This window comes from Lepus europaeus, chromosome 18, assembly GCF_033115175.1.
Source record: "Lepus europaeus isolate LE1 chromosome 18, mLepTim1.pri, whole genome shotgun sequence".
NCBI classification, from domain to species: Eukaryota; Metazoa; Chordata; class Mammalia; order Lagomorpha; family Leporidae; genus Lepus; species Lepus europaeus.
In genome coordinates, this window is record NC_084844.1 from 42558867 (window position 1) to 42581935 (window position 23069).

The window sequence follows — 23069 nt, forward strand, 5'->3', positions numbered from 1 at the left end:
ACATGTGGAAGCAGCTTCAGAACTGGGTAATGGATAGAGGCTGGAAGAGTGTTGAGGTGCGAGCCAGAAAATGTATACATGGCTGTGATTCAGGTGAAGGCTCAGAAGACAGCTTTAAGGGGTTGTAAACAGAATGCTGGTAGAACAATAATGGCCGTTCTGAAGGTCTCAGGTGCAAATGAGGAACTTACTACTGGAAACTAGAGGAAAGGAGAGTCTTGTTATAAAGGGGCGAAGAGCTTAGCTGAGTTGTGTTCATGTCCTAGTGTTCTGTGGAAGGCAGAACTTGTGAATGATGAAATTAGCAATTTGGCTGAGGACATATCTAAAGAAAATGAAGGAGCCACATGGCTTCTTGTGACTGTTTATAGTAGAATGTGAGAATAGAGAAATGAGATGCAATTTATAATCAAAAGGGAAGCAGGATTGAAAGATTTGGGAAAGTCTCAGACCACATGAAGAATGAAACGGTATGTCTTGAAGAGAACACCAAGGGAGTCCATTTGATAAGGAAATCAGTGTTAGAAGCACTGCCTGAGATTATGGGTGCTGTTCATCTCACCACAGGCACAGAGGGCAAAACCTGGGGACAGGATGAAGTCACAGAGGGGGCTCAGGTAGGCAAGAGACCTGAGCACTCACTGCTGAGGCAACTTCAAGTCTCTGCTCCTCTCATCCTGCTGCAGCCCCCCTCAGACACTCCAGGTGTAGCCTCCATTCCAGAGCACACAATTAGAAACGTTGGCAGCATCTGAGTAGTGCCTTCTCTGCCCTGGCACGGATTACAATGAGCCGTGGGTGTGACTGCCTCACCTAGATTTCGAAGGACAGCCCTGAAGGTCAAGGGCCCAAGCAGGGAACTGCCACCAGGGCCAGATCACACAAGGTGCAGTCCCATGTAGGGTAATGCCTAGCATAGTCATGGGGACTGAGCCACCACAGAGGGCCCCCATGTGGATCCAGCCCGTACATGGCTTGTTAAGAAGCACTCCAACCTATGATAGCTATCACATGGCCTACTCTCAACAAAGCTACAGGGACAGGGCTCCAGGAACCTTGGAGGCCGACTCCTATCTCAGAGTGTCTGTAAGGCAGGTCATGGAGCCAAAAAGATTATTCTTGAGCCATAAGATTTGTTGTTAGGGTCAGCACTGTGGCACAGTGAGTTAAGCCACACCGGTGACACCGACTTCCCATATGAGCACCAGCTAATGTGCTGGGAAAGCAGATAAGATAGCCCTGCAAACCACAAGGGAGGCTCCTGGATTCTGACCACTGTGGCTTTTTAGGGAGTGAACCAGTGGTGGCAGATCCTTTCTCTCATTCTCTTTCTCTCCCTCCCTCCCTCCCCCACCCCATAACTCTTTCAAATAAATAAATAAATCTTTTTTTAAAAACATGAAAAAATTTGTTGTTCACTCTGATGGATTTTGTACTTACTTGGGACCCATGGGACACTTACTTGTGTCATGGCGTATCAGGTAAAGCTGCCACCTGTGATATCAGCATCCCATATAGGTACTGGTTTAAGTTCTGGCTGCTCCACTTCTGATCCAGCTCCCCGTTAATGTGCCTGGGACCTAGTACCCGTTTCTTCTTTCCTATTTCTCTCTTTTAGAATAAGAAGAATGTCTAGTCTCTGCCTGTCCCACCATTGTATTAGGTAAGCACAAATTTATACCTGGATAGCAATTTGCTTAAGAACAAGCTGTACTGTGAGTCTCAACTGTTTCTAATGTAAATAAGACTAGATTTTTGAGTTGGTGCTGGAATGAGTTAAGACATTGGGGGCTACTGGGATGGAGGAAATATATTTTCCATGTTAGAAGATATGATTTTTGGTAGTCCAGGGACAAATGTGATACTCTGACTGGTTATCTCCCTCCAAAATTCATATATTGAAACTTAATACCCAAGGCAATATTAAAAGATATGGCCCTTTTAGTGGTGTGTAGGTCATGATAGCAGAGCCCTCATGAATATGATTAGTGTCTTTATTTATAAAAGAGGCCCAAAGGAATCTGTTTGCCCATTCTACCATGTGAAGACAGAGCTAGAAGGACAGGCATTTGCTGCAATGGCTAAGACACCACTTGGAATGCCCACATCCCATATCAGAGTGCCTGGGTTTGAGGCCTGCTAATATATACTTCAGGAGGCTGCAACCGATCAACCAAGTACTTGGGTTTCTGCTGCCCGAGTGGGAAACCCAGATTGAGTTTCAGGTTCCTGGCTTCAGCCTGTCCCCAATGTAGCTGTTGCAGACATTTGGGAATAAATCAGCAGCTGAAAGAGTTCTCTATCTATCTGCTTTCAAATAAAAATGCAAATAAAGTAAATTTATATATAGAAAGAGAGACAGATTAAAAGCATCATCTGGCTGGCGCTGTGGCTCAACAGGCTAATCCTCCGCCTTACGGCGCCGGCACACCAGGTTCTAGTCCCGGTCGGGGCACCGGATTCTATCCCAGTTGCCCCTCTTCCAGACCAGCTCTCTGCTATGGCCCGGGAAGGCAGTGGAGGATGGCCCAAGTCCCTGGGCCCTGCACCCGCATGGGAGACCAGGAGAAGCACCTGGCTCCTGGCTTCGGATCAGCGAGATGCACCGGCCGCAGCGGCCATTGGAGGGTGTACCAACGGCAAAAGGAAGACCTTTCTCTCTGTCTCTCTCACTATCCACTCTGCCTGTCAAAAAAAAAAAAAAAAAAAAAGCATCATCTAAGAAGAACAGGCCCTCACCAGACATTAGATCCGCTGGCATCTTATTCTTGGGCTTTCCAGCCTCCAGAAATGTAAAAAATTATTTTATGTTGTTTATAAGGTACCCAGTTTATGGTATTTTGTTATAGCACCCTGAACAAACTAAGACACTAACCAAAACAGTCTAAATGTCATTATTTTAGTTAGTATTTCAATTTTCTTCACTTGTGGAGATTATTTTCCTAACCCAATTCTTTAAAAAGCTATCAACCAGTGAGTGCAAGTTCAGTATAGCAGTTAAGAAGCCTATGTTCCATATAGGAGGACCTGGGTTCAAGTCCTGGCTGTGGCTCCTGATTTCAGCTTCCTGCTAATGCAGATCCTAAGAGTGATGGTTCAAATGCTTGGGTCACTGCCACCAATGGGAAGCCTGAATTGACTTCCTGGGTTCTGGATTTAGCCTGGTCCAGCCCAGGTTGCTGCAGGGATTTGGAAAGTGAATCACAGATGAAGTTCTCTTAGTCTAGTCTCTTTTTTTCCTCTGTCTCTGCCCTCTTTCCCTCCTTCCTTCTCAAGTAAAAATGTTAGAGCCATCAACTACCTTTTTTTCTAGTTACTTGAAAAATGCCATTGATTAAAAAAAAAAAAGGAAAATAAAAATTGTGAGCCGGCACCGCGGCTCAATAGGCTAATCCTCCGCCTTGCGGCGCCGGCACACCAAGTTCTAGTCCCGGTCGGGGCGCCGGATTCTATCCCGGTTGCCCCTCTTCCAGGCCAGCTCTCTGCTGTGGCCAGGGAGTGCAGTGGAGGATGGCCCAACTGCTTGGGCCCTGCAGTCCATGGGAGACCAGGATAAGCACCTGGCTCCTGCCATCGGATCAGCACGATGCGCCAGCAGCAGTGCGCCAGCCGCGGCGGCCATTGGAGGGTGAACCAACGGCAAAAGGAAGACCTTTTTCTCTGTCTCTCTCTCACTGTCCACTCTGCCTGTCAAAAACAAAAAAACAAAAAACAAAACAAAAAAAAAATTGTGAAAGATGGACAATGAAGGCTATGCACAATTAATCAGCTCTATATAAATGTAGTTGTTAACTTCCCATAGGCAAATGGGAAAAGTTAATGTTTATCTTTGTGATTTAAAATTTTAAGAATATATAATAAAGTACTCTAGTACAACTCATAAGTTAACAAATTTTAGCAGACTAAAAATTGCAGAAAAAAAGAAAGCTCCATCACTGAATATTCCCATCAGGCATCACTCTTTTGTGAGGTTGAGAAAATAGTTTTTGAATGGTCAAGATTCTATGCTAGTTGTAACACGGCATTTACACTAGTTCAAGCACCTGCCACAGTGCTAATTTTACAACTTCATTCAACTTGGGCTATTCAGTCATGTACTGATGGCCATATTACTTACCAAGTTGAATGAAAGAGAACTTCATTCATAAAAAAAGACGAAGATCAAAATAAACTTGGAATCATCATGAAGAGAGAAGAGCCAATGGATACTTAGCTTCCAGGCTGGATTCACAGTGATATGACATACTAGTCCATTTTAAACCATTTCTTCCCTATGCCAAAATGATTCCATTATAGTCAATCAGAAAAAAATATTACTCTTTGGTTGATATTGCAAAACACATGCTGCACATAATAAATTATTCTTCATTTTATCCGAAAGCTAATATGCAAAATATAGAATTTGAAACATTCTTTCAGTTCATAAGTAGACAATAATTTAAGACAACAAAGAAGGTGGAATTGGGTATTTAAGCAAACAGCAACACTTCAAGCAAAATAAAACAATGTAATTCCTATTTCAATGACAAGACTGTATCTAAAGGAGTTGAAGGAAACTGTTTTGATGGGCAGAGGGGAGAAAAACATCTCCAAAGATGACACAGGAAATAAGCAACTTCAGAGCAACTTTTAGGATCACCACCCATCAGTAAGTCCATTATTAATAACTAAAAACAGTTTCTTCCTGAAGAAACAAGAAACTTGTCATATACAACTCCTCCCTCTCCTCAACCACCTCTTGTGCTCACTTTAGCCTCTTCCTTACCCTTAGCCTTCCAATTTCATCTCCTAAACAAATCTCCAGCTCTCCCCTAACTTCCTGCCTTTACTGTCCTATTTCAAAGCACCATCCCTATTACAATTTCTTCTTTTTTAAAAGATTTATTTATTTACTTGAGAGGCAGAGTTACAGAGAGGCAGAGGCAGAGAGAGTGATGCTTCCATCACTCCCCAGATGATGGCAACAGCTGGAGCTGCGCCAGTACAAAGCCAGGAGCTTCTTCCAGGTTTCCCACATAGGTGCAGGGACCCAAGGACTTGGGCCATCTTCTACTGCTTTCCCAGGCCAAAGCAGAGAACTGGATCAGAAGTGGAGCAGCCGGGACTCGAACCAGTGCCCATATGGGAAGCTGGCACTGCAGGAGGTGGCTTTACTGGCTACGCCACAGCGCTGGCCTCATACAATTTCTTCAGTACTCTTCTTGCCTGAATATTATGCCCTCTAATCTGTCCTTGTATCACTACCAAGAAACACTTTCAAAAACACGTAAATATGCCATTCATGCTTACAATCCTTTGATGGTTCCTGTCAACCACAGAAAAATGTCAAAGCTCCTTCATTAATTTGATATTTGGCAGCCTTTTATGTAAGGCTCTTCCAAGAAGGAACTGTGTAAACCTATAGATATTAATGGAGGGGGAAAAATGTTTTTAAAAACTTGCATCCTGGGGCTGGTGCTGTGGCACAGCAAGTTAACGCCCTGGCCTGGGGCACCGGCATCCCATAAGGGTGCTGATTTGAGACCCGGCTGCTCCACTTCTCATCCAGCTCTCTGCTATGGCCTGGGAAAGCAGTGGAAGATGGCCCAAGTCCTTGGGCCCCTGCACCCATGTGAGAGACCCGGAAGAAACTCCTGGCTTCGGATTGGTGCAGCTCCGGCCATTGCAGCCATTCGGGAGTGAACCATCAGATGGAAGTCTCTCTCTCTCTCTCTCTCTCTCTCTCTCTCTCTCTCTCTCTCTCTCTCTCTGCCTCTCCTCTGTGTAACTCTGACTTTCAAATAAATAAATAAATCTTAAAAAATAAATAAATAAAACTTGCATCCTTCAGACCCAGAATGATAGTCAAAAAGGGGTTGACATTTGATGTAGTAGTTAGGATCCTGCTTGAGACGTCTGCGTCCCACATCAGAGTGCTGGGTTTGAATCCCGGCTCTGCTTTCAATGCTAGCTTCCTACTAATGCACATCCTGGGAGGCAGCGCGTGCCAGCTCGAGTCCCTGGGTCCCTGCTACACAAATGGGAGACCTGGACTGAGTTCCAGCTGCTGGCTTCAGTCTACCCCAGGCCAGATTGTTGCAGGCATCAGAGGAATAGACTAGCATATGCAAGACTCACTCTCCTTCTTCCCCCAATCCTTCCTCTTCCCTCCCAACCCTCCTCCCCTCTCCCCAGGCCCTCTACCTATCAAATATATTAAAAGCAAACTGCAAGTCAATGGAAATCCTTCCCAGAAAACATTTCAGCATCTGGGCTGCATTTAAGATCTCTTCTATTTTAAAAGATCCTATGTCAATTTTGAGAATTCAGCATAATCTGTGATTATTTCAAATCAAAAGTTAAAGAATCCTTTCGAATTCAAGTCCAAAAATTCTTACTAAATGTTTGTGCTGATGACAAAACAATAAAACACTGAAGAAAAAATAGTATATTTACCTCATTAAATAGAAAATCAGATCATGTAGTACCTTAATATGTGAAAATTTTTGAAAAGTGTAACTTAATTTCTCTTTCTAATTCAACCCTTATCACCTAAGTCAGGTTGCACCTAAGGCCTAATTCATAAATGCTGAGGTTTGCACTATATTTTAGCATTTTTCCAGGAGTTCAAAACAAATGGCAAAGAATTCTTGGTAAACAAGAGCCCTTCTACAATCTGATAAGACTAGTTATACGAAACTTCTTCATAAGAGCATAGAAGATCGTACTTCATATATTCACTCAATGAATATTTGAGTCTCCTATGTGCAAAGTACTATTCTAAACACTAAGAATCCAATAGTGAAAAAAAAGAGAAAATCCTTGCCCTCATGGAACATATATTTAATGAGAACATAATTCATAAAAATGGTTTGGAGTTCTACAAATAATATTTTCTAACTGTAATACAAAATAAGTTTTGAAGAAATGTTTATGATGTTTACATAAGGCTTGAAAGAAAGGATTTAGGTTCTTCAATTTCACATCTCTCAGCATTTCTTGTATGCTTAAGCAAGTGGTTTAGCTGGCTCCCTGCCACACAAATGGGAAACCTGGATTGAATTCCCAGCTGCTGGCTTAATCCTACCCCAGCCCAGGCTGTTGCAAGCACTTGGGAAACAAACCAGAAGATGAAAGATTCCCTCTCCCTCTCCCCTGATTGCAACCCTTTCCCTCTCTCCTTCTCTCCCTCTCCCTCTACTCTTAATTAGGTTAGGCAGATACCCTTAGCTGAATCATGTATACTATTCCTCTGAAAGTTATACTATTCTACAGATGAAAATTTCTAACCCTTGTAATTAAAAAGAAACATTCTTTCATTCATCCAGTCTCTTCTTAACCTTTTTCTCTACAACTTTCATAGAATCAGATGATTTTACCTAAATTTGGTAAGTATTAGAAATGCATATCAATTCAATCTGTCTCTTGAAACAAATGGCAACCTAAAAAGTTTTCAACTGGGCTGGCATTGTGGCCACTGCTTGAAATGCTGGCATCCTATACCACAGCACTTATTCCAGTGCTGGCTGCTCTACTTCCAATCTAACTCCCTGCTAAGGCATTTGGGAAAGCAGAAGGTGGTCCAAGTGCTTGGGCTCCTGTCATCCACACAGAAGACCCAAATGGAGTTCCAGGCTCTCAGTGTTGGCCTGGACCAGTCCCAGCTGTTGAGGCCACTTGAAGACTGAACTAGTAGATGCAAGATATCTCCCCACACACCTCCCCTCCATCACTCTGCCTTTCAAAAAACAAATTGTAGGGGCCGGTGCTCTTGTGTAGTAGGTTAAGCCTCTGCCTGCAGTCCCGGCATCCCTTATAGGTGCAATTTGGCGTCCTAGCTGCTCCACTTCTGATCCAGCTCCCTGCTAACAGCCTGGGAAAGCAGAGAAAGATGGCCCAAGCACACCCACATGGGAGACCCAGAAGAAGCTCCTGGCTCCTGGCTTTGGATCAGCTCAGCTCCATCCATTGCGGCCACTTGGGGGGTAAACCAGTAAATGAAAGACCTCTCTCTCTCTGTCTCCCCCCCCCAACTCTGCCTCTCAAATAAATAAATAAATATTCAAAAAATAAATATTTAAAAAAGTAAAAGTTACTGGAAGACTATAGCACTCCACCTCCCACACAACAGACACACACACACACTCTTTCTCTCTCTCTCTCTCATATACAGCATATACTGAGGATTCATATTCTTCATTAATGAAGGTATCTCAGCTGAATGAAAGTTCAGCTGAAGTACTGAATGAGGAAAGGAAATACGGAGTTGGCAGTAGAAAAAGGAATATGAATTGCACTCTCTCAACCAGTGACAGAAACAAGATCTATAGTAGCTATACTTATTTTCTTCCTCATTATGGGTAAGAGGGGAATGTAAAAACCAATTTCTTCTCCCTTCTCCTCCTTAATATATTATAGTTTTATTAGTAAAGGTTACCTTCACAATTTAATTGTTAGGGAACAGGATATGAATTGGGGGCATAACTAACATAGTCTAGAAATGAAATAGCTGTCACCCACAAAAGCATAAAATCAATGCTAGGACTTTGCTCTTCAATTTTGGGAAGGGGGTAAGGCCATCCTCATTTTTACTAAGAATATTTCCACACTTTTAGGCAAAAGTTTAGAGTGGTTTTCTTCTTGTACAGAAATTGAATATCTGTATAAAGGTATACATGACTGCTTAATAGCCAAAAGAAAGGACTATGCCAACCGCTAAATCACTGTGTCTCATCTTCAAACTCACCCTTCCACACATGGCTTTCTGATGGAGAGACTGCTGTGCAAGTCATATTTCTCTTTTACAAGATGGCTCTTTTTTAAGATTCTGCCAAGAGGACACGAAAGATGGGGAGGCCGGAAGAGGGACAGAAGACGATTTTTCCTGTTTGCTTCTTTTCCTGTCAGCATCACCCCACATGAGTTTTTCTCACAGCCTGGTAACACAGACTTCTTAGATTTATTCCACACTCTAGAGTTCAAGCAAAGAACTAGACTGTCAAACATTTTTTGCTAACTTCTGTGAAGTACAACCAAAATCATCCTTTAAAAAAAAATCTATGCCTTGAATAAAAACAAGATCAATAAACAAAAACCAGGGCAGGTGCTGCAGCACAGCCAGTTAATCTGCCAGCTGCAGTGCTATTGGCCCATAGGGTGCTGGCTAGAGTCCCAGCTGCTCCACTTCTGATCCAATTCCCTGCCAATGCAGCTGGGAAAACAGCAGGGGATGGCTCAAGCGCTGGGGCCCCTGCACCCATGTGGGAGACCCAGATGAAGCATCTGGCTCCTGGCTTCGGCACTTGGGGAGTGAACCACCGACCAGCGGGTGGGAGGTCTCTCTCTCTCTCTCTCTCTCTCTCTCTCTCTCATTCTGCCTTTCAAATAAATGAAATAAATCTTTCTTAAAAATGAATAAAAAAGCAAAAAACAATGCATTTCTATGTATCAGAAATAATCAAAAATTGAAACTAAAACACAATATCTGTTAAAACAGCAATCTTTCAAAACTGATCTATGAATTTAATACAATCCCTATCAAAATGGGTTTTAAAACAGAAACTGGGGCAGAAGTTGTGGCACAGCAGGTCGAGCTGTTGCCTGGGACTCCTGCATCCCCTATCACAGTGTCCAGGATGGAGAACCAGCTACTCCATTTCCAATCCAGCTTCCTTCTAATGTACCTTGGAGACAGCAGATGATGGCTCAAGTATTTGAATCCCTGTCACGCACGTGGGAGATCTAGATGGAGTTCCTGGCTCCAGGTTTGGCCTGACCCATCCTCAGCCATTGTGGGCATCTGGGAGGTGAACCAGTGAACAGCAAATATCTTTTACTCTCTCTGTCACTCTGCCTTTCAAATAAATAAATGTTTAAAAAAAAAAAGTAAAGAAACTGATAGGCTAATGGTCAACTGTACAGATCTCTACAAAGAATCTCAAGTAGCCAGAACAATTTTGAGAAAGAACAGAGTCAGAGGACTTGCACTACCTGATTACATATTTTACCATAATCCAAACTCTGTGGCACTGGCATAACCACAGGCCTACAGAATCACAGGTAGAAAAACTAACTAAAAATGCGTCACAGACTTCAATGTAAAACCCAAAATGGAACCGGAACTGTGGTGTACCAGGGAGAGCTGCCGCCTGCAATGCCAGAACTCCACACAGTCACCGTTTGAGTCCGAACTGTCCCACTTCCCATCCAGTTCCCTGCCAATGTGCCTGATTTTGGTTGTACTTCACAGAAGTTAGCAAAAAATGTTTGACAGTCTAGTTCTTTGCTTGAACTCTAGAGTGTGGAATAAATCTAAGAAGTCTTTATGTTACCAGGCTGTGAGAAAAACTCATGTGGAGTGATGCTGACAGGAACAAGAAGCAGTGGAGGATGGCCCAAGTCTTTAGGCCCCTGCACCCATGTGAGAGACCCAGATGAAGCTTCTGGCTTTGGCCTGGCCCAGCCCCAGCCATTGTGGCCATTTGGGGAGTGAACTAGTAAACGGAAGTTCTCTCTCTCTCTAACTCTACATTTCAAATAAATAAATCTTTTTTTAAAAGAAAAACCAAAACAATAAATTTCTGTAAGAAAACATTGGAGGAAGCCTTGTGACTTTGTACTGCACCAAAGTTTTTTACATTTACCAATAGCTTAATCCATTTTTTCAATGATAAAGTAGATTTCAGAAAAAATTAAGAACATCTGCTTTTGAAAGACTTTGAGAGCAAAAAGGTAAGCCAAAAATGAGGCAAAAATATTTGAAAATCACATATTGATAAAGGACTTGCATTCAGTATATATTAAGAATAGCTGGGGCCAGTGCTGTGGCGCATTGGGTTAATACTCCGCCTGCAGTGCCAGCATCTCATATGGGTGCCGGTTCAAGTTCCAGCTGCTCCACTTCTGATTCAGCTTTCTGCTATGCCCTGGGAAATCAGTAGAAGATGGCCCAAGTGCTTAGGCCCTTGTACCTGCATGGGAGACCTGGAAAAAGCACCTGGCTCCTGGCTTCAGATTGGCCAACCCAGCTCTGGCTGTTGCAGCCATTTGTGGAGGGAAATAACCAGCAGATGTAAGACCTTTCTCTCTGTCTCTTCCTCTCACTGTCTTTTAGTCTACCTCTCAAATAAAATAAAATCTATTAAAAACAAGTATAGTTAAATTTCAATAATAAAAACCAAGCTTTAAAAACAGGCAAAAGACTTGAACATAATTTTTACAAGGAAAATATTCAAATGGTAAATAAGCCCATGCAAACATGCTCAGTTTCATTAGTTATTAGGGAAACATACACCAAAACCACAATGACAAACCATTTCATACTCACTTAGATGCTATAATTTATTTTAATAAAAAGTAAAATAAGTGGCATAGCAGGTAAAGCTGCCACCTGCAGTGCTGGCATCCTTTATGGGCACAGGTTCGAGTCCTGGCTGCTCCACTTCTGATCCAGCTCTCTGCTTTCGCCTGGGAAAGCAGTAGAAGATGGCCCAAGTCCTTGGGCCCCTGCACCCATGTGGGAGACCAGGAAGAAGCTCCTGGCTCCTGGTTTCAGATCAGCACAGCTCTAGCCGTTGTGGCCAACCGGGGAGTCAACCAGTGGATGGAAGACCTCTTTCTCTCTACCTCTCCTTCTCTCTCTATGTAACTCTACTTTCAAGTAAATAAATCTTTTTTAAAAAGTAAAATAAGTATTGGCAAGCAAGTGTAATATATCATATACTGCTGTAAAGTTGTTCAATCACTTTGGAAAATCACTGAGCAGTTTAAAAGTTAAACATAAATCTATGACACAATCCAGGTATTCCACTCCCTTACTCAAGAGAATGAAGTATACATCCATACAAAGTCATGTAAGTAAATTTTGAAGACAACTGTATTTGTAATGGCCAAAATCTAGGTTGTCTTCAGTTATCCACCAACAGGTGAATGGATAAACAATTTGCGGTATGTCCACTGAGGCAGGAATGGCTCAATAGTTACATAGAGATGAGAGATGTAGGAATAATAAGAATTATTGTATGCATAATATTTTTTCATAATCTTGATTGTGATCATGGTATAATAGATCAAAACTCCTCAAATTATACATTTCACATATATGCAGCTTATTTATTGGGTGGTAATTTTGCCTTACTATAAAAGCTATAGAAATTCTGTTATTCAAGAATAGTAAAAAGCAATACAGTTACTAGAAACAGCAAGAGATAAAGATAATATTCTTATATATTTACTCATATACTTAGCCAATTGGATTTTCTTCATTATTTCCTACAATTTTCTACTTCCATTTGAGAAATTTTCCTTCTCCCTAAAGAAGTATCTTTAGTAATCCTACAGTACAAGCCTACTGGTAATAAATTCTCTCTGCTTGTGTTGGTCTAAAAATGTTTCACTTTTATTTCTAAAAGATATGTCTTCTGGAAATAGAATTCCATCTCAGTACTTTTTGCTTTTAAAAATTTAAAAACGCCTTTCCATCATTTCCCAGTTTCCACAGTTGTGTAAGAAAAGTCAGCCATTATTTGTATTATTGTTCCTTAGATTACAAAAAGTCCCTGCTCTCATGGAACTTAATTAGTACTCATTCAAATGCCCTGTTTTCCCAATTTTTATTTATTTTCTTTCATTTTATTTGAAAGGCAGAGATGGAGAGACAGGCATCTTTCATTTGCTGGTTCATTCCCCAAATGCTAGCAATAGCCTGGGCTACACTAGGCAGAAGCCAGGAACCCAGAACCCAGTCTGAGTCTACCACATGGGCAGAAGGGATTCAAGTACTTGAGCCATTATGTGCTACCTCCCAGGGTATGCATTAGCAGGAAGCTGAACTGGAATCAGCATAGCCAGGACTCAAACCAGGAACTTTAATTTGAGATGGGGCATCCCAAGCAGAAACTTAACCACCATGCCAAAGCCCATCATTTAAAAAAAAAATAAAACAGTAACAAGTAGGGCAAGGGGTAGACCAAGGTCTTAAGAGTCCTGCACTAAAGTTTTCCAAATTAAACTATAAATGAAAGATCTTAAGAAACCAATATTACATTTCGAATTCTTAGAATGTCCACTGGATTCCTTTCTATGGATTCCAAATTTTCTATGGAAATTCTTATCCATTTTTTCCATATTTTGCTTTAGCACATTAAAGTCTTTGCTACTTCAATTTTCTGAGTCTGCTTCTAAAGCTTATTTTTGTCTTGAATATAAATCACATTTTCCAACTTTTCATATCTCCAGAATGAGCTAATTCTATGTTAGATATTACAAAAGAAAGAACCTTAGAAATTCCAGAACATATCTTCCTGGTGAGAGTTCTCTACTTCTTGTTAGACTGAAGGGACTGGATCTGAATCTAATCAGGCATTGAACTGAACCATTAGAGTTGTAGGAAGACTTGACTCATGCTCTGGATCATCTTTTTTCAGTTTGTGTCCAGAATCACCAAATGTTAGCAATCCTTTTTACCTCTGGAATTTTAATGCATCTAATCTTCATTACTTCTACAGCCCTCCAATAACTTTTATAACATTTATTTTTAAAGTTCACCCAAGTTTTGCTTTTCTAACTTGTCACGGTAGAAAAGATGAGTGTATTGTGATCTATTAAAACAGTACCCAGAAACTGAAATCTCCCTGCATATCAGATAATATTGTTTATAAACTTAGCTTTACATCAAAACGACCTGTGGAAAATTTTTTTAAAGACCTATTTGAAAGGCAGAATTAGAGAGAGAGAGACAGAGAGATTGACAGAGAGACTGATCTTCCATCTGCTGGCTCACTCCCCAAATGGCCACAACAACCAGGGCTGGGCCACACCAAAGCCAAGAGCTCCATCTGGTTCTCCCACATGGTGGCAAGGGCTCAAGTACTCAGGCCATCCTCCACTGATTTCCCAAGCACATTAGTAGGGAGCTGGATTGAAAGTGAAGCAACTGAGACTCAAACCAGCACCCATATAGGATATCAGCATAGTAGGCAGAGGCTTAACCTGCTATGCCATATTGCCGGCCCCAACCTGAGGAAATTTTTAAAACTATTACCCATTTCCATACCTCTAGAACTCACAAGCACTTAGGAAAGCCAGGAAATCAAAACTCTTAACAAGAGTCTTAAGTGAACTGGTAAAGCTCATATTTCTAAAGAAATCAATGTATTTGTACCAGTTGTTCTTTCGCTTTCCTCCCCCAAAGCTCAGTATCTACAAGGACATTTAAGAAAGAACACATACAGGGGCCGGCACCATGGCTCACTTGATTAATCCTTCACCTGAGGCGCCGGCATCCCATATGGGCACCGGGTTCTAGCCCCAGCTGCTCCTCTTCCAGTCCAGCTCTCTGCTGTGGCCCGGGAAGGCAGTGTAGGATGGCTCAGGTGATTGGGCGCCTGCAACCGCATGGGAGACCAGGAGAAAGCATCTGGCTCCTGGCTTCGGATCGGCGCAGCCTGCTGGCCGTAGTGACCAACAGGGGAGTGAACCAACAGAAGGAAGACCTTTCTCTCTCTGTCTCTCTCTCTCTCTCCCTGTCTAATTCTACCTGTCAAATAAAGTAAAAATAAATAAATAAAAGAAAGAACACATACGAAACAAATATTAGGATCATGAAAATGAGGAAGGCATATTGAGAATGACAATGAATACCAAGGGCCACTGGAGCACATGGTATAACATCAACAGGTGATTACAAGAACTATTCAACTCAAGAGTAATTGTTTTAGCAGAAAACAAAATGATATTCAAATTTGAAAAATAGCACTCTTGAAAGTCATGAGCACCCTCAAGCAGATAAAGCATGAAGAGGCCTACCACCTGCTTTATCTGAATTCTTCAAGTCCACATGAATTAATCCAAGGGTACACATGACATTAGGAAGGTGTTAAGAGAAATGATGTCAGTGAATTTTGAGAAAACATGAAAAAGGGGAGGGGGGGGAGGAAGAGCCAGGCTGAGAATGAGAAGATATTGCTCCAGTTGTCCAAATGCAAGAGTGGATAAAGATGACAAGGTGATTTCAGTACTATGGACTTAATTTAATATCAACACCCAGAAATTCAAGAGTGATTATGGAGATGCCTTGTTAGCACTGATACAGGGAAGTAGTATTTGCTACTGATAACCTGTGAAAGCTTTTGAGCTCAGAGTTTACAAAGTACCTGCACAAACAGTAACTCATATCCTTGATTGTCACAGAGCCCTGTGAAAGACAGCAGGTAGCATTTTGTCCCCTGCACGACCTGTACATTCTTCAGCATGCTAGGAACTTAGGGCATGCACAGACTTAATTGTCCAGGTTCTCTCAATCCAGAAGAAAATTAAGACTACAAATCAAGCCTACTGAGTCCTAAGTTCTGTTTTTACATCACACAGCTCTTAAAGTTAGCATGAGGACCGGCGGCATGGTGCAGCAGCTTAAGCTGCCACTTACAAGGCAGCTTCCAATATCAGAACACCAGTCCCAGTTCTGGCTGCTTTGCTTCCAGGCAAGCTCCCTGCTAATGTGCCTAGAAAAGCAGTAGATGGAGGTCCAAGTATGAGGGCCTCTGCCATCCATTTGGGAGACAAGGATGGAGTTTCAGGCTCCTGGCTTTGGCCTGGCCCAGGCACAGCTGCTGTGGCCAGCCAGAGAATGAACCAGTAGATTTCTTTCTTTCCTATCTGTCCCACTCTCTGTCACTCTGCCTGTCAAGTCAATTAATTTAAAAAAAAAAAGAAAATTAAGAATAAGTTAAGCTGAAATGATACATGGCATTGCTTTAAAAAATGGAGACGTGGCAAACAAAAAAAATGGGTAAGAATATGGATGAAATAAGACTGGGTAAAATCTGGGCAATGAATACATGGGGATTAATTTGTAATCATCTTTCCAACTGTATGTTTGGAACTTTTCATAATAAAAATTTTAAAACACATCAATGGACATTTTTGATAAGTTCACAGCATTGGTAATCAAATGAATACCAAAAATATAGTGCACTTGAAGCTCAGCATTTTTCGAGCTGTTCATTTTATTTCAGTCTCACGTGTATAAAAATATTGAAAGATAAAAAATCATACACCTGAGTACCAACCACCATTGCACCAAAAGGAAACAAGCAGGCTGGTCCGATGTCTTGGAAATACATCCTTTGAGAAACAGCTGAAGGAAGAATGAAATTTTTTCTGGGGTTAGGGGGATGATCTAGAGAGTATTCAAGATCTGTCTTCAAATATTTTTAAAGTGACAAACGTATTGTGAAGTTCTAGAATGCAAAATCAGAAACAATGAATACAAGACTCAAGCAGGCCTAATTCCAAATTTTCCTGTCTTTTTAAAAACCCACTCTTGGGGCCGGCACTGTGGCATTAGCAGGTAAAGCCACATCCTGCAGTGCCGGCATCCCACTGTTCCACTTCCAATCCAGCTCTCTGCTTTGACCTGGAAAAGCAGCAGAAGATGGCCCAAGTCCTCGGGCCCCTGCACCCACATGGTAGACTCTAGACTCGGAAGAAGCTCCTGGCTCCTGGCTTCAGATCGGCAGAGCTTTGGCCGTTGCGGTCATCTGGGGAGTGATAGAAAAGGATGGAAGACCTCTCTCTCTCTCTCTCTCTCTCTGCCTCTCTGTAACTCTGCCTCTCAAATAAATAAATCAAAAATAAATAAATAAATAAATAGCCCATTCTTACTTAAGGCTCATGATTCATGTACTACTCACTAACAAACCTTGTCACCTACCAATTTTCGGGGTATGTTCCCCACATCAAACTTGGCTCAGTTTCTCCGCCCCACATCCACCTCCATCTAGATATCATCTAGGTTAGTGTTACCTAATAAACTACAGGACTCTCAATTCAATTTGAATTTCAGATAAACATGAGTAATTTCTTTAAGTATGCATCACACTGTATTTTGGAAACACCTATACTAAAAATGTATTCATTGTTTGTCTGAAATTCAAATTTAACTGGCATCATATATTTCTATTGGCAAAAATCTGGCAACCCTAATCTAGGTGACTTCAATGTCAAAGTGGACCACCTACCCAACATCTGGTCCTCCACTTTCCTGATCTCCTCAATTCTACAGCAAATGGATGGTCTCCAAAATCAGCTGAGTCCTTAAAGCAAGCACCTTCCAATTTCCCTAAATGCCTTACCCCACTTTCAACCAAGTGCCCCACTATTTACAACCCAACCCCATCTCCTCCTTCTCTGACTACCATGTTAGTCTCTAATCCCACCTGAATTTAGATCTGTTTTTTTGTTTGTTTGTTTTTGTTTTTGACAGGCAGAGTGGACAGTGAGAGAGAGAGACAGGGAGAAAGGTCTTCCTTTGCCATTGGTTCACCCTCCAATGGCTGCCGCGGCTGGCGCACTGCGGCCGGTACACCGCGCTGATCCGTTGGCAGTAGCCAGGTGCTTCTCCTGGTCTCCCATGGGGTGCAGGGCCCAAGCACTTGGGCCATCCTCCACTGCACTCCCTGGCCACAGCAGAGAGCTGGCCTGGAAGAGGGGCAACCGGGACAGAATCCGGTGCCCCAACCGGAACTAGAACCCGGTGTGCCGGCGCCGCAAGGCGGAGGATTAGCCTATTGAGCTGCCGCGCCGGCCGATCTCTGTGTTTTTTAACCTCCTAACATTCTTCATTTTATCATGTTCCTTTTCTCACTAAAAGGCACTGGAAGAAATTATTCAAAAGAGAATCTAAACACCTTAGTATGGCAAACAAGAACCTAAAAGATTCACAACTAGATTCTGGCATCACTTTCTCTCGCAAGGTCTCCCTGGCTACCCCTTCTGAATTAAGTGCTCCTATTATATACAACCACTTATTCTATGCACCTGTCATAATGTTTGCCATAATTTTCTTATTGTCTTTCTCCCAAACAATCCTTTAAGTTTCTTAAAACCAAAAGCCACGTCTCGTCTTTATTTCCCCAGCATTTGCCACAACACTCCAGCATCTCCCACAAATAGTACACATTTAAATGTCTGCTGATCACGTCAGACAAATGAAGGTCAATCTAAGGCTAGAGTTCCTAACATTTACTAACCTGCAGACACAGAGTGTTATTAATTTGAGATGTATGATCTCTGTTATTCACAGGGCAAAATAAGACTGCATACCATAGTATTATTCATAATAGCATAAGAAAAAAAGGATTTGACCTTAAAATCTTTTATTATTACTATCTGAAAGACAGAGTTAGAAAGAGAGAGATTGATTGATTGATCTTCCATCCGCTGTTTCACTGCCTAAATGGCCACACAGCTGGGGCTGGGCCAGGTGGAAGTCAGAAGCTCCTTCCAGGTCTCCCACGTGGGTGCAGGGGCCCAAGGACTTGAGCCATCTTCCACTGCTTCCCCAGGCACATTAGCAGAGAGCTGGATCAGAAGCAGAGCAGCCAGGACTCGAACCATCACCCCATATGGGATGCTGGTATCACAGGTGGCAGCTTTATCTGTTCCATAGTAACACCAGCCCAAACCTAAGGAAATTAGTAAAATTTTGTTTGGGACAACCATTGAATCATCCTTACAAACTTGTTAACACCAATATCCCCATCAAGGAGACTGTTATTACAGGCAGGGCATGGGTATAGTCCCCTCTCAGTGCTACAGGCACAATAACAAGTTTTTTTTACTTTAGTCACTTTATTATACCTTTACCTCATCTAAACCCTACTCTCCTATTAATCTTACATGGCTAGAAATTGAGATTAATTTCTTAGATTGATATATTCTAGTCACTTTTTATATTTTAAGTAACACTACTTTATTATCATTTTTCTGATTTTCTGTAGAAAATTCAAACTTCTTAAATATTAAGAAAAAACTAAAATTGCATATAATCCCTTAAATTTTTAAATAGCATAAATGAAATCATAAGCTCATGGAAAGTGTTTACATTATGAATTAAAAGAGAACACAAAACGATTCAACAGCCCAGGCTAAAGCTAGGAGCTAAGAGCTTCTTCTGGGTCTCCCACAAGGGTGCATGGGTCCAAGCACTTGGGTCACCCTCCACTGCTTTTCCCAGGCCATCAGCAGGGAGCTGGATTGGAAGTGGAACAGCCAGAACACAAACCAGTGCCCACATGGGATGTGGCATTGCAGACAGCTGCTTTACCTGCTATACCCCAGCACTGGCCCTTATAGTAATTCTGAGTTGTGGTATTATAAATGACTTTTATTTACTTTTTTTGATTTTGCTGTATTTTTCTTATTTCTAGAGTATGAATGACTACTTTTTTTAATGTACATGTAGAGGTTAGACAATCATCTGTCAGGGCTACTGCCGAAGTAGGACTTAAAGAGCCTCCCATTCCTCTAACAAAGGATCTTGAGCAATCAATTAGTGACTGGAATTATTTATTCAGTCAGAGGGCTGACTCAATAAGGACACAAAATAATATTTAAAAAGTTTTGAGTGGTCAGATCATAAGAAACAGGCTTAGAATTCAGCAGAGTAATACAACTTCATAAAGGTAGTTCGTGTCAGGGCAGAAACAAGAGCTCAGGTCTTCACTAATCTTTGTTGTCAGCATTTTACCAAAGCAAACCCATCCTCTCTCTCCCCCATTCCCTACTGCATATTCACTTATCAGAGGCCAAAACCTAAAACATAACAGGAAACATAACATACCACTCCACCAACCTGCCTGTAGCATGAGGACACATTTTCCCAGTCTGGAGGTGGGACAGAAGAAAAACGCATTGGTGAAGACAGAATAGGAAAAAATCTTCTAGAGGCAGGATGAAGAGTTGCCACAGGGAAACAGAAGAACTGAAAAAGTAGACATAACAAATAAAAATAACAGAAACACCCACAAATCCAGTAGGAGAAAGGCTCTCAAATACTACCAAAGTCAAAAAGGTTGCCTCAAACTTAATCCAATTCCAAGTGAAATGATCTTCAAGTATGTAAACCTTTACAAAACTGTACTATTCAATGCTAAAAGAGTGAAACAAAAATATATAATCTCAAATTTGTAACTCTACATTCTTGTTGGTATTCTCTTGAACTCTATATTCTCTTAAATTCAACTCTCTTCACCTAAAAATCTACAATGAATAAACTAAAATGCTTTTTAAAAAATCATTAGGAGGCTGACTTTGTGGTGTAGCAGGTAAAGCCACCTCCTGCAATACCACAGGTGTCATTTCGTGTCCCAGCTGCTCCACTTTTATTTTATTTATTTATTTTTTTTGACAGGCAGAGTGGATAGTGAGAGTGAGTGAGAGAGAGAGAAAGGTCTTCCTTTTTGCCGTTGGTTCACCCTCCAATGGCCGCTGCAGCCGGCGCATCATGCTGATCCGAAGCCAGGAGCCAGGTGCTTCTCCTGGTCTCCCATGGGGTGCAGGGCCCAAGCACTTGGGCCATCCTCCACTGCCTTCCTGGGCCATAGCAGAGAGCTGGCCTGGAAGAGGGGCAACCGGGATAGAATCCGGCACCCCAACCGGGACTAGAACCCGGTGTGCCGGCGCCGTAAGGCAGAGGATTAGCCTGCTAAGCCACGGTGCCGACCCTGCTCCACTTCTGATCCAGCTCCCTACCCGTGGCAGAAGATGGCAGAGGCACTTGGTCACTGCCACTCGTGGGAGACCAGGATGAAGCTTCTGACTTTGGCCTGGCTCATCCCAGGCCATTATGGCCACTTGGGGAGTAAAACAGCAGAAGGAAGGCCTACTGATCTGTCTCTCTCTGTCTCTCTGTCTGTCTCTCTCCCCCCATAACTCTGACCTTCAAATACATAAATAAATCTTTTCATAAAACTAATTAAAAAGGAAACAATGTTATAACTCCTAGCAGTTCTGATAAGATGACAAGGAGTTTAAGTAATAAAGTCAAGGACATAATTTTTAAAACTTATGTCTATTTCCAACATACAATAACCAAAAAAGATTCAGATACTCCCACATGAACATAAAAAGCAACATGTAACTATCATCTTAGAGTGAAGAAACAGAAATGGTCTTCATTTTATATATATGTGCTATTTGTCCATAAAACTTAAGACTTTTTTTTGTAAAGTTCTACTTATTGAATATAGTGATCTAAGGATTAAGATACCCTTGGGCCTGTGCTGTGCCGCAGCGGGTTAACGCCCTGGCCTGAAGCACCAGCACTCTATATGGGCGCAGGTTCAAGACCCAGCTGCTCCATTTCCAATCCAGCTCTCTGCTGTGGCCTGGGAAAGCAGTAGAAGAAGGCCCAAGTTCTTGGGCTCCTGCACCCATGTGGAAGACCTGGAGGAGGCTCCTTGGCTCCTGGCTTCGGACTGGCACAGCTCCAGCCGTTGCGGCCAATTGGGGAGTGAATCAGTGGATGGAAGGAAGACCTCTCTCTCTGCCTCTCTTCTCTCTGCGTAACTGACTTTCAAAAAAAAAAAAAAAAAAGGATTAAGATACCCACATTCTAGCTGAAACTCAATGACATATCACATGATCATGAATAAGTTGCTTTGTCTAATTTTTTCTTATTCAGAATCGAAATAACAATAACCACCGAACTATAAGGAAGGGATAGAAAAAAATACTGCACAGATGGTGATACACTGCTATGACTACTTGCAGCTTCCTTTCATGTAAAAGTTTCACACCTAACACACTGAACAAGTCCATGCTTTAGGGAAGGCACAGATGAAAACATACACACTGATAAAGAGAGGGCAAGGGGACGCTGCAGCCAGAGCTTTTCCTCTCACTACACAGTATGCTGGCCACACAAAGCTGAGGTGGTTAAGAGCTTTCCTCATGCCCAAATTACTGTGAGGATACCAAAAAACCCTGTCAACAACTAAACAATGAGGGCCCCCTGAGACTGTTGTGAAACATAATTACCCAAATAGCCCTTACCTGGGTATAAAATTATGATCAGAAGTAAGTTTAATAAAAGTCCTTAAAAGAAAGTTAAATCCTGTTATTTACTAAATAAACTCCATGCCTCTTGAATTGGTTGAGGGTGGGTGTGAGTTGGAGAAGAGAAGGATTTCATCAGGAAAAGTTAAGAAGTTCTCTGAAATCCAATAGGGTAAGACACTCAAAGCTATAAAATATGAACAAGAGCAGGCAACAGCTTGTCAGCTGTAGTGGCAACCCTAAGCCAAGCCAAAAGAATGCCAAACTGTGGCTTAAAGCAAACATGCAATCTGGAAGTTTGTACCCCAAGTTACTGTTATGGCAAAGTGATTAGTACCACTTATGATTAAATACACACACACACACTATATATATGTGTGTGTGTGTGTGTGTGTAAAGCTTTAGAATACAATTTAGAATACAATTCCTTATAATAGGATGTAACTCCATATTAGATTGGGGTTTTCTTGTCACAACTCAAGCTCTTCTGCTGACAGCGAATGGCTCAAAACCCACTCTCAGTTATACTATATATCAAAGGTACATAACAACGGAAGTGGTCAGCATGCAGTCCATTGCTTACACTGTAAGAAACTCTAGTGAGGGTGCTTCCAGGACCAAGTATTTTATACATTCAAAAACGTTAAAAATCCCTCCAGCAAAAGCTCCAAGAAGACTCTGTTTACTGAAGACCGCCATGTAAGTATGATAGAGACATTTACAAGGTGCTGAAAGTTTACAAACAGTTCAGTTACTACAAGTAAAACACCTTGTCTATTTTTCAAGGTCAAAACAAACTGCCTCATCTATTCCTCCCCGCCCCCAAGAAAATAGGGTATTCTAAAAGATGTCAGATGAAACAAGCCAATGCTTTTATAAACACAAGTCAATCCTCTGCAAAGAAACAGATGCCCACATTCTACCTCGGTATTGATTCTAAGCCTTTTAACGGTTTAAGCTGACCACAAACCTCTCCTTCTATTCCTTTTATAGAACACTATCTTCCTTATATTTCCTTTTGTTAAAAAAAAAAAAAGAAAGAAAGAAAGAAAGAAAGAAAATGAGCCTTCCTATACCTTCTGTGCCTTATCTTATGCTCACAACCTCCCAAAGAGGAATAGCTGACACCTAGGGAACACACATGCAAGACACACGCTTCTTAATACACTGCTCATCCTAAGTAGAGAATTCTTACAGTGTGGCTCTGAAAAATTCCAAGGACACCAAGAAGATAGCAGCCAGCTTAGTATAAA

The 23069-nt window shown here is 41.8% G+C and overlaps 1 protein-coding gene across 2 annotated transcripts in view; it reads right to left on the reverse strand.

Moving 5' to 3' along the window:
• NF1 (neurofibromin 1) overlaps nucleotides 1-23069 on the reverse strand; it is a 291063-nt gene that overhangs the window by 262539 nt on the left and 5455 nt on the right. The gene's annotated exons all lie outside the window — the stretch shown is intronic.